The sequence below is a fragment of the Crocodylus siamensis genome, chromosome 1 (assembly GCF_052110815.1).
Source record: "Crocodylus siamensis isolate JL-2025a chromosome 1, ASM5211081v1, whole genome shotgun sequence".
In the NCBI taxonomy this organism is placed as follows: Eukaryota; Metazoa; Chordata; order Crocodylia; family Crocodylidae; genus Crocodylus; species Crocodylus siamensis.
The window spans coordinates 106,126,894-106,140,076 of record NC_143395.1 but is presented as its reverse complement, the minus strand read 5'-3'; the positions used below and the strand labels follow the sequence as shown (position 1 = coordinate 106,140,076).

The 13,183-nt window shown below is 46.2% G+C and overlaps 1 protein-coding gene across 7 annotated transcripts in view; it reads left to right on the top strand.

Moving 5' to 3' along the window:
* AHI1 (Abelson helper integration site 1) overlaps positions 1-13,183 on the top strand; it is a 205,637-nt gene that overhangs the window by 152,677 nt on the left and 39,777 nt on the right. The window lies entirely within an intron of this gene.

Below are 13,183 nucleotides of genomic sequence, written 5' to 3'. Positions count from 1 at the left end.
TACACGTGTTCTGTGGGTGAAGGGATGGCACTTTAATTAGAGTGAGTCCAAGACCTGCTCTGATTAAAATGCCCAGTGTCTCGTGTGTCAAGAGTTACCATGCTTCAAAATGGAGGCGCTTGAACTAAAACTCATTCGACAAGCTTTAGTTCAGGTGTCCCTGCTGCTATTTTGAAGTGTGGGGACACTGATACACAAGATGAAGGAGACTGCTGGAGCATGGTAATTACCACACTCCAGCAGACTTAGTCAAATAATTACAGCACATCGGAGCAGCCACCATCCTCATATACAGGCACCCTACATGCCTAGTTGAAGAGTTTTTCAGTCCATGTAATAATTACTGTACCTGTTAAGGACTGCAAAACCTCTTTAGCATGCTTTACAATTTGTGATATTCATACCTGTTAATTCAGGACACATGGTTTTACTAAAAGGCTGCTGAAGCTCCTCCCAACAACCCGTTTACCATGCAGGTGATTTGGGGAAGGGACACTCCACAGACTTGGCCCTTGCATCATCTAATCTGGAAGAGTGAAAGACACTGGGAAACTCTTAAAAAGAGGCTGTATATATTTTCCTCTGATCCATCCCATTTTCTTAATTCTGGTAAAACTATTGTCCAGGAGTATTTTACACGATGTTGAAATTTACAATTAAAAAAAATTGTAAGCATCCATTTTATAGGCAAGATAACTCAAATTAGTGTGTGTTCACTGGTTAGTTTGTAAACCTCGCTCCAGAGAAGCTTATGATGAGAGGCTGAGAGCCATGGGACTCTTCAGCCTGGAAAATCACAGGCTTGGTGGGGCCTGGTGGCTGTCTATAAGTACATAAGGGGTGTACATCAGGACCTGGGGGAACGCCTGTTCACCAGAGCGCCCTGAGGGATGACAAGGTCAAATGGTTACAAACTCCTCCAAGACTGTTTCAGGCTGGACATAAAAAAGAACTTAATTACTGTCTGAGCCCCTAAGACCTGAAACAGGCTGCCTCCAGATGTGGTGCAAGCACCTACTCTGGACGCCTTTAAGAGACGTGTGGACATTTATCTTGCTGGGATCCTTTGACCCCAGCTGACTTCCTGCCCCTGGGGTTGGGGGCTGGACTGAATGATCTTCCAAGGTCCCTTCCAGCCCTAATATCTATGAAATCTATGAAATAAAACCCTAGTCTCTCTGTGCCATCTTTATCTACCAGCTCTGTGTTCCCAAGTTGTGTATGTGTTGAGTAGCAAAGTTCATACCATGCTGAGTGTCATACTGTATTGTACATTTAATTGTAGCATTCCTGTCTTCCTGTGCTTATACATTTTAAAGCTTAGTGGAATGAATTCACAGTCTATTCATTTAGGAGCAAAGAAGCAAGTCTGCCTCAACTAAAGTTAAATGAAATCCATGAGGAAAAAACTAAAAAATACAGTATTGCCCTTCAGATATTGGAAATAAAGGTGTGTTGAGCAGATCTGTGACTTCTACTTCTCCAGATAATAGAGGTCAGAACCTTGGGATACTGTTCATTGGGCAAAGGGAAATATACGATGATGACAGTAAGTTCAGAGACCATTGGTTACAATGTTAAAATTACTTTTGAGTTAAACTTGTTTGTGACCTCTTTGCATATGGTTTTTCACAAATGTTCAACTAATCAAAATGTATTAACACAAATACTTATAAATTTAATTTAACTTAGAATTTTTCATTAAAAATATTTTTCTAAAATGAAGTTCAGATTTTGTTTGGGCCCTAGCAGACATTACAACATGACACACATTCAGCCAATTTATAATACAATAAAATGGCATACCAGCCACAGGTGTGTTATGCATTTAATGTAAAATATTAATGTGGTTTGTAATTTGAATGTGTGGCATGTAACCCAACATCAGGTTGCACCGTGAGGTTTTAAATGTCCCTGCGTTGGGAACCTATGGGTTCCCCTGTGCAGTCATTTAAAGCCACACTGTACAGCTTAATGCAGGATCTGGAGCAAGAACAGCTGAGGACCCAGGCTACCTCATGCCCAGCTAAGTGTACCCCAGCACAGAAGCCATGGGATCAGGGAGCTCCGTGGTTGCCACCTGCTCATGCTGTGACATAGAAACAACACACATGCAGCTGGTGACCAGAAAGCAACCTGGTCCCCAGGTGCACACTTTCACCAGAAACCAAGAATCAGGATGAACCCGAGAACCAGGCTCCATGCCCCATCCCCAGAGGGCTTCCCCAGTCCATACCAGAGACCTGGTGCTGCTTCCCATCTGATCCCCAGAGGCAGCCCCTGGTCTGAGACCCAAGGTTCAGGGCTGCTTCAGAGCATAAAATTCCTCAAATCCCATGGCAAAATCATTTGAACATCTGCCAGGATCTTTGATTGTGAGAGGTAAAACATGATATAAATCATCCAGAGAACAGTAAAAAGAAAAAACCCCCATGTACTTACCATTATAGTGCAATTTTGAGATTCAAATATTTGCAAACCTGTTTGCAACCTGTATGTATAGCAATAAATTCAATGTAGGTGAAGTCAGAGGTAAAATTTAACAAATTATTTGGTACAAATTATTCACTCATCTTATTGCTAATACCAGTATATCATATATTAGTACAGATATTTTATATAGAATTAAAATTTTAAAAAATATAATTAATCCTGTTGAACAGAAATAGCAACTCTGAAACATGTTTCTGATTGTATAGCTATTTCACTATAAGAATATGAGAAACCCATAGCCAAAACCATGTTTCATAAGGGATTAAATACAAATATACCCTGTCCTCTAAACGTACCATAGGCAAAGGTGAATAGTTTCTCTTTTCTCTATATTGAGCATAGATTTTCCCAATATCTGTATTATCAGTCTGTTGGTTAATTGTCCCGGTAGATGTTTGAAAACCTCAGTCCACCCTCACACCCCTCCCCACACACTATCTTTTTATTGCAGCTGTAGATATCACCATCAGATACTCATCTGTCACTTTTAGCAATTCTGTTCATCAAACATGCAAAATTAGAAAAAGAGAAGATCTGTACTAGCTAAAGTTGTTAGAGTTTGGTTTTGTGTTTATCTGGAGTTTTCTCTTTTTATATCCAGAGGAAACCTAATTGTATTGTTGAATCAGAACAGTTTTCAGGTAGAATTATAAATATCAGTTAAAATTAATTTACAACAATTAACTAAGCTTTATGGGGGGGAGGAGGGAACAACTAACCAATCTCTCCTGAATATTTGTTTATTTTTAAAACCTTATTGTTAAATAGGAATCATTTAAACATTTCTAACAACATCTGAATTTCTCCTGTAGTAATCATTTCTGTGGTGTTTTAGGAAAAGATCATTGGTTATAATTAAAAATGCTGGAGCCTGAGGGAGGTCCTAGTAGGAATGTGTATGTAGATAAACCCTTAGACCTCATTAAAAAGTGAGGCATTATGTACTATTAATAAAAAGGCATTATTGTGGACTCAGTACTCCCTAGGGTCCTGAAGGAGCTCAAATAAAAATTGCTGAACTCCTAACTGTATGCAACCTATCACTAAAAACAGCCTAGTATGAGAGGACTGGAGGGTTGCCAATGTGACTACAGTATTTAAAAAAGGCTCTAGAGAGGATGCAGGGAACTACAGGCCAGTGAACCTAACTTCTGTTCCTGGAAAATTGGTAGAAACAATAATAAAAATAAACATTGTTTAGCATATGGATGACATGACTTGCTGGGGAGGGACCAACATGGCTTTGTCAAAGGGAAATAATGCCTCACCAACCTACTAGAGTTCTTTGAACATGTCAATAGGCAGGTGGATAAGGGCAATCCAGTTAACATAGTATATCTGGATTTCAAAAAGCCTTTGACAAGGTACCGATTCAGAGGCTCTTAACTAAAATAGCTAGTCACAGGATTACAGGGAATTTCCATGCACGGATTAGAAATTGGTTTAAAGATAGAAAGCAAAGAGTGAGTTTAAATGGTGAGTTGTCAGGATGGAAAGAAGTAAACAGCAGAATCTCCCAGGGATCTATCTGTATTGGGACTGGTGTTATTTAACTTATTTGTAAGTGATCTGGAAAAGGGGAAATAATGAGGTAGCCAGGTTTGTGTATGACACAAAATTATTCAGTTTTAAAGACCAACAGGGACTGTGAGGACTAAAGAAGGATTTGGCATGATTTTGCAAGTGGGCAACTAAGTGGCAGATGAAATTCAGTGTACATAAGTATAAAGTGGTGCACCTGAGCAAAAATAACCCGAACTATACCCAAACTGTCACAGAATCATAGAATCATGAGTCGGAAGGGACCTAGACAGATCATCGAGTCCGACCCCCCGCCATGGGCAGGAATGAGCACTGGGGGTGGGAGGGGTCATAAAACCCCAGCCAGGTGCCCTATAATGGGCTCTACATTAGTTGTTACCACACAGAAAAGAGATCTAGGAGTCACTGTGGGCAGTTCACTAAAAACATCAGCTCAGTGTTCAGCAGCCATCAAAAAGGCAAACAAAATACAAGGATTATTAAAAAGGGAATTGTAAACAAAATGGAAAGTATCATTATGCCCCCTATAAATCCATGGGGCATCCACATCTTGAATACTATGCCTAGGTCTGGTCCCCAAACCTCAAAAAAAGATATAGAAGAACTAGAAAAGGTACCGAGAAGGACAGCAAGTATGATTAGTGGTGTGGAAGGGTTCCATAGGAGGAGAGGCTAAGGAGACTAACCTATTCGGTTTAGAAAAGAGACATTGAAAGGGGACCTGATATGTGTTTATAAAATACTACATGGTAAAGAGACTCAGTAAGGATTTCTTATTATTATCTTGCACAATACAAAAGGTATGGATCACAAAATGAAACTAGTAGGTAGTAAGTTTAAAACTAACAGCAGGAAGTTCTCTTTCACACAGCATGTAATTGAAGTGTGGAACTCATTGCCACCAGATGTTGTGAAAGCTGACAGATTCAACAAGAGATTGAACAGTTTCCTGGAGGAAAGGATCATCACTTGCTATTGAGCATTGGCATGAATGATGTGTGCCCTTGGGAGCTGGGGTTGCACAGCAGCGGGAGCATGGCGGCAGTAAGTGGGCACTCCTGCAGACACCACCGGCGCTGTCAGCGGTTGGGGGGGGGCGTTGTGGCGAGCACCGACCATAGGTTGGTGACCACCTGCAGATGCTGCCAGCAGAGTCAGCAGCAGCCAGTGACAATCGTGGACTGGCCACAGATGCTGCTGGCGCTGTTGGTGGCAGGGTGGCAAGTGGCAACCGCCCACAGATGCCGCCAGCAATATTGGTAGTGCCTTTTTGTGGGGGGTGCACCATCACACTCAGAGGGTGCAAGTGCACCTGCATTCACCCCCTATGCGTCACACCTGAGCATTGGAGTTAGGGGGTACAGCCTCTGAATTAGAATTTCCTACACCCTAATGCTGGAGGCTAAAATGGAGAGAGGAACAATGGGGAAAAAACCCTGGTCATATCCTGTTCGCTCTCCCTTTCAGCATCCACTCTCTGCCACTGTGTGACGCTGGTTACTAGACAACATGGACATATGGTCTGACCCAGTAAATGGCAATTATTATGTTCTTAAATATATTATTAAGAATATACTATCATTAGATATTGCATATCCTTGCTGGATCACTGCATTTCATTTTAGTCATCCAATTTCAAAAGATGTTGTAGAAAGCACCACAATTCAAAGGTCTCGATTTACTTTCTCAGTGCCCTAGTGAGTGTCCAGGTATCACAACCCCCTCGCAACACTTGTTGAAATGACAACAACATATAGTAGATGGAGTTTCATTTTCATTGTGATGTTGCTGCTAGTCCAGATTTTCTTTAGCTTTGCAAGTTGTTCAATGGTGATGGCTATTCTTGTTTGAAGACCTTTGAAATGCAGAGCTTCAGAAGACTTCCACACATACCCTACATTGCACACACAACAAATTAATTTATGAAAGATCAATTCAGACAAGAAATTGGCAAATATGAATACTTGCTCAAAATCATAAGAAGGAGAAAGATGCAATGGTTTGAACATGTAACATGTTACTAACACCATCCTGCAAGGTGCTGTGGACAGATGAAGACCTAGGACAAGCTGGACCATCAGCATCAGAAACTGGGTGGGATTAAAACTGACTGATTGTACAAGGATTGCAAAAGACAGGGTAGAATGAAGGAAAGTTATTACTACATCAAAGATGCCCCAAAGGTCACTGCAGCCTTGGGACTGACTTGACTTGACTAGTAGAAAAAACAGAGGTGAATGGATGGTTAAAGGTCTGGAGAAAATTGTGAAAAAAGAAATATTGAAAAAATTAAATTATTTTGCTTAGAAAGGAGATTAAAGACTGACATTCCTATGTATCCTCTCCTAACAGAAGAATAAAATAACTTTAATTTAAAAAGTAATAATTTTGATAGAATTAAATACTGTACTTTGTTCACATAATACATAGTAAATATCTGGAACTCATTGTTATGAGATATACTTGACATTAGAAAAAAAATTATGTTTACATTACATGTGTGCATAATATAATTATGGTTAAAATATAATGGAGCTTTTTCAAAAGTTCCTAAATTATTTGAAAGCACTTGTTTTCAAGTTACTTTGGATAATGAGCCAAAAATATGAAAAATTAAACACTCCTCAACATGGGGTACAAACCACTGTACTTCAGGGCATAAGTAAATTACTAACTGGATCAAAGGGAGCTGGATAGAAATTTTCTTTTGAGCAAGTTATTCTTAAAGTGTTCATAAAGACAGATTGACCATTGGCTGATCTACTGTGGCAGTTTCTGTGCAGCAGCAAGTACATCACTATTATGCTTTCTCATCCTTCTGTTTTTTTCTTAAACTTTATAAAGAATTTAAGAAATGTATTATTTGTTAGAGATAATCAAAGAATACCAGTTATTTTGCATGGGAAATTTTAGAAAAGCCTGAATTACACAGAATTCCAGAAGTGAATGAAACCTAAAAAAGAGGACATTGAGATGAATTATTTGCTGGGTTATAATACATTTATAATGTCTGAACTCTAAAATTGTTTCATTGAACAGATAAATTACATCATTGGGACTAGCAAAGTATTTGTGACTTAGCAGCCACTATAATTCTGCAAGTATGGATCATTGTTTCAATTTAAGATCCAGCTGTGATGATGCCTTTTCCGCAAGTACTTTCTACTTTTCACTTGGTATACACAGCATAAATTCATGCACAACCTTGTTTTTCCTGCCTTTTGAATTACTTAACTTCTGACCCACAAAATTAGGTCATAAAGATCTTTAATTACAACATACGTTTAAACTGCCGATATGCAATCCTTTAATTTTACTCCATGAGGTTTATAAAAGGTCTCTATTTTTTCAAACCAATATCAGTTTCCCTAACCAGATGAAGGAGGTTTTCCAACTCTGGAGCAGACCTACCAGGCAGGCTCCCCTGGCACTGTAGTCCCAGTGTTTCCAGTTTCATGGCTGCAGAGCAGACCTGCCAGTAGGTTCCTACAGCTTGACAGATCACTAACCCTGAGACTGACTACCAGCAATCTAGGCAGGAGTTTGTCAGAACCTGCTTCTGTATTCTGTAAAGGTTCATTGAGCCCAAGATGCTTCAAACAAAAGAGTTTAAACCACTGATGCTCCACCTTTTGGCCCACTGGCCAGATGCTGCATGTGGGGTTGATCCACAGCCCTGATCCAGCATGGGGTTTGTGCACATAGTGTGTCCACAGGTGCAATCCACCACACTGGCCTGGGTTCAACTCCACATGCTCGATCTAGCCATGGAGTGACCCAGAACCTCTACCCCACCATGCTCAGGTCTAATCTAGCACGCTGTACCTAACAATCTGGCTCATAGGATTCCCACCAAATAGTGCCACCAGATTTTTTAGCCTGATGGCACGGCCTTGTGGGCTGGATTCAGACTGTGGGCTAGAGCTTGAGCACCACTGGGTACATCTACAGGTGTACTTTTAATGCACAGTAACCAAAATTACTGCACAGTATGGGTGTATGTCTACATGTGCTACACAGTAAATATGGTGCATTGTGGTGATGTGTGTATAAATTTCCTAATTGCATGATACAGATATCAAATTTATGCCCAATTAGTTACTGTGCAGTCTGCCTAGCCATTAGCGAGCCAGCTGGAGCCCAGGCCCCGGCTCCTGCCCCCAGCTGCAGGGTAGAAAAGCCTGCAACCATTTCATTCTGTGGAGCACACACTCCAGGAGCCTGTACGCTCTGGTGCAGTCCTTGCCCAGCCCAGTGATTCCACCAGGGGTACTGGCCCTCTTTGCAGGACCATAGTGAAGCACCTCAGCTGCACAGCTGCATCTCCCTAGCCGTGCCCAAGTCAGGGGTACTGCTGCCAACTCTCTAGGGCCATCCCTACAGGACCAGCTGCACAGGCCCAGTCAGACAGTGTGTCCACCACCTCCCCCATGTCCAGCCCTGGCCCTGCCCACAGGCACCCACCTGTTCACAGCCCCAGGGTCACCAACTGGACTTAGGAGGAGATGCGTACCCTTGTGGCACTGTGGGGTGGGGAGGAAGTCCTGAGGTAGTTCACCCAGGACAGGTGCTCGAGTGTTCACATTTATGAGGCCCTAGCAGCTGGGATGTGAACGCAGGGCCACCCCCCAGTCAGCGCAGCAGTGCCTTATGAAGGTCAAGGCCCTGCAGGCCTAGTGGGTTATTGTGACCAGCCACAACTGCCAGTCTGGTAGGGCCCCCAGGACCATGCCCTTTATGTGGGAGCTGACCCACATTTTGACACCCCAGGAGGTCACGCCCGCACCCCAGTCTGACAACTCCAGTGACTCATCACTGGGAGAGGGGACCTCAGGCCTCCAGCACCCTGCCTTGCACTTCGGCCCAGCTCCTGCACTCACTGGCAGCCCAGGGAGCCCTGGCCAGTGGCTGCCTCAGCTGCAGCCCCTCTCCACAGCGGCCTATGAGGAGCAGCCAGCCACACCACCACTGGCTGCCAGCAGCACTAGCTTCTCCGAGGGAGGAGACCCTGGCTGGGTGCCAGCTCCCAACGCACTGTAGGCTGTAGACACTGGGCACAGCTGGATGCCGCCTGGCATGGCAAGCCCCATGCCAAGCTGCCAGCTTCTCCAGCCCTGGACCTATGGTAAGTCCTACACTGGGGGGTGGGCCCTGCCATGCCCAGTCCACACTCCTGCCTCTGACCCCGGCCCCAACCCCAGCCTTGCTCTGCCTAGCCTCATTCCCTTGCCCCCAGGTTCCCTCCTACAGCACACAGGGAGGTGGGACACAGGTCAGAACTTTACTGAGCAGGCTGTGTCCCTGTGGCTGGGTGGGCACAGGCCTCTCACACGCTGAAATACACATCAACCCTGGTGGTGATCTCCTTGGCAGCCGGGGACAGGGATGTGTAGCACTGCAACAGGTTTCCCTCCACATGGTGGCAGACATTGTGGGGCAACTGGACTTGCCCCCCACACTGTCATATCCAGGAATGTAGGTGCCCAGGGCACCATCAGGATCAGCAAGCAGCAGGGCATAGTAGCTGGGGCAGTCCTCCACCTGCACAAACAGCCCATTGTTTACTGCCTGTGGCACACGTAGCAGGGACACACATGGGGCAGCGGTGGCGCAGCAAGGGGGGCGCCTCCCCTGAGACACGCCCTGATGGAGGGCAGGGGCACAGACAGCCCCTTATCCCCATTGTCCTGGAGCCCCACACACCCTAAGCCCAGGGGCTAGGTGGCAGCAAAGCCCAGCGGTGAGCCTGCGAAAGCAGAGGCATGGGCCAGTGGGGGCTAGAGCTGCCAGTCTGGCCTGGCCTGGCCCGCCCTGGGAAGACAGCAGGGGAGGCAGACAGCCCACTAGTGGGCCCCAGGCAGTAAGCACAGACAGGGCGCTCAGGCAGCATTCCCCTGGGCCCAGGCCTGCCCAGCCAGCTTACCATGGTCCCTGGGCTCCTAAACTCTGCTGCCCTCTGATCTGAGGCCAGGCAGCACAGGCCCCCTAGAGCACAGCATCTTATCTCTCAAACATTGCAAATTTTCACAAAAGCTTTATATCTCTTGCTGCTTCAGGGTCAATATCTGGACATGGGGAGAGGCTTGAGGGGCCCTCAGGACCTCTGCTGCAGAGGCCTGCAGGACCTCTACTGCAGAGTCACGGCCACCTAGCACTGGAGCCACCCAGAGATGCCAGCAACACCACCACCACATCCTTCATAGATTTCACAGATTTCATAGACATTAGGACTGGAAGGGACCTCGCAAGATCATCGGGTCCAGCCCCCTGCCCAAGGAGCAGGCAGTCAGCAGGGATCAAATGCTCCTAGCAGGATAGGCATCCAAATGTTTCTTAAAGAAATCCAGAGTAGGTGCTGCACCGCCTCTGGGGAGAGTTTATTCCAGGCCCTGGGAGCTTGGACAGTAAAGAAGTTTTTCCTTATGTCCAGCCTAAAACAGTTTTCCAAGACTTTGTAACCATTGGATCTAGTCTTCCCATGGGCTGCTCTGGTGAACAGACTTTTTCCCAGTTCCCGGTGCACACCCTTTATATACTTATAGGCTGCCACCAAGTCACCCCTGAGCCTACACTTGTTTAGGTCAAAGTGTGCCATGTTTCTCAGCCTCTTCTCATAAGGCCTGCCCTCTTGTCTTCCAGTCATTCACGTGGCTCTCCTCTGGACTCTCAAGCTTCTCCACATTCTTTCTGAATTGTGGAGCCCAGAAATGGACACAGTGTTCCAGCTGTGATTTCACCAAGGCTGAGTGAAGTGGTAGGATGACCTCCTGGGTCTTGTTTGAGATGCATCGGAAGATGCATGCCAGAATTTTGTTTACTTTGCTGGCTATGTCATCGCATTGGTGGCTCATGTTCATCTTTTGGTCAGTCATGACCCCCAAGTCTTTTTTGGATGCGGTGTTAGCTAGCATAGCACTGCCAAGCCTGTAAGTGTGGTGGGGGTTCTTTCTCCCAGTGTGGAGCAGCTTGCATTTTTCAGCGTTGAATGTCATCTGGTTTTGATCTGCCCACCAAGCCTGTTGAGTTCTGCCTGGATTGCCCACCTATCCTCTGGGGTGGCTGCACTTCCCCGTAGTTTGGTGTCACCAGCAAACTTAACCAGTCTGCTAGTAACACCTGAGTCCAGGTCATTTATAAACACATTGAAGAGTGCAGGTCCAAGAACAAAGTCCTGGGGGATGCCACTGGTTACACTGTGCCAAGTTGACTTGGTTCCATCAACTGTCACTCTTCTGGGTCCATCCACAGAGCCAGTTCCCCAGACCATGAAATTGTTTAGGCTGCAAGGCCCCAATTTTTCCATGAGGACATCATGGGACACCGGGTCAAAAGCTTTCTTGAAGTCCAAGAATATGATATCCACCTCTTCTCCTTTGTCCTGGTGATGCGTCACCTGGTCATAGAAGGAGATCAGGTTATTCAGACAAGATCTACCCACCTTGAAGCCATGTTGGTTATCTCTCAAAATATTACCTTCTGTTAGGATGTTGGTAATAGTTTCCTTAATGATTCTTTCCAGGATCTTTCCAGGGATTGAAGTCAAACTAATTGGCCTGTAGTTCCCTGACTGGACCCGCTTGGTCCAGCAGCTGGTGGTGGCTGTGGAGGGGTGGGTGGCAAACCAGCGGGCATGGCAGGCAGAGACCCTCACCTAAGGGACTGCCCAGAAGGAGGTGCAGCTCTGGGCATATGCAGAGCAAGGGGCTGAGCTGGTAATCTTGGAGTGGCAGTGTGTTGCGCTGCTGGAGCAGCAGATTGCTGCCCAAGGCTTCCCAGCAGAGGCTGCACCCGCGCTCCTCAGCACCTGATCCCCCACCCCGGCCCCACAGGGCCCCTGGGTCCTGTCTGCCGCCCTGCAGCAGGGCCCCAGCAGCATCATCAAGGAGCTGATGCAGTGCCTGCCAGCTGTAGGCATCCTTGGGCTCTGCAGCAGCCCCTGGACCCATGGTGGCATTTCCTGTGGCCAGGGTGCTGGCCACCTGCCACCAGGCCTCCACCCTGGGTGGCCCCACCCCTGAGCCCCTTGCAGATGGACTTAGGGATGAGTCAGACACCTGAAGTGACTTTGCAGTTTGGGGAATGGGTTTTTTATAATTGGTGGGTGTGGAGGGTGGTGGAGGGTTACTGTGTAGTGGGCAGGGGAGAGGGGGCTGTGTTTGTTGAGGTGGAAGGGAGGGATGGGGTGGTTTTGTTCCATGAATAAAGTTTGTACTATTTGACCTATGTGTGTATCCTGGAGTGGTGCTGGGGATGGGCAAGGGGTCAGGGTGTGTGGGCAGTGGGGCAGGTGGGCTGGAGCAGGAAGCACAGGAGGAGTGGGTCAGCCAGAACTTCCCCCTACTGGTACTCTGGGCCTGGCTGGCAGGTGCACGGCTGCCCTAGGGCCTGGTAGGGGGAGAGGTGAAGTGGGGCCAGCAGAGCCAGCACCATGGCCTACAGCAGTGCTTGCCAGGGGCAGAGGTGGCATGAGGAAGCAAGGTAGGTATGTTACTGCCATGTTCTGGCCCTGTGCTGGGCACGTGGCTCCCAAGCAGAAGAGGGTTTGGGCAGGGTTGTGCAGGTAGGAATGAGCCCTTAAGATGGCTGCCACATGCGAGCAGCTGCCTCTGGCTTCAGCATGGCTGCCAAAAACTGGCAGCCATGTGGCCGGAGGCTGGAGCTCCCCTCAATGGCCACGGGCACATGGAAGGCTGTTCTGACTTGGGACTAAATTTAGTCCAAGATTGCCTGTACATTTAAGACACCAGCCTATTGCTGCTTACTGCATAGTAAATTTAATGCATTGCAAACGCACATGTAGACATGCCCACTGTGTTAGACTCTAAAATGTTCATCAGAAATTTTCTGACTAGTTCTATTTCAGAGTTCTGTTGTTATAAGAACTTCTGAGCTTGTCCTGTAGTTTGGGGGTTGCCTACTAAATGTTCTCTCTATGTTAATATTATTTTGGAAGAGAAATTATATAGGTTCGGCTAAAGCCTAGAATTGGAACTTTTTATGCAGCACTGGTACTTTTTCTGCATCTAGGTCATCCTTATTTCTTCTGGCTACTTCAGAGGGAAGGTCAGAATGCTCTGAACCAGTGGGACTCAACTTTTTGGCAGGCATGCCACAAATTAGCCCCCATGAGTGCCACTATGATCCCTTT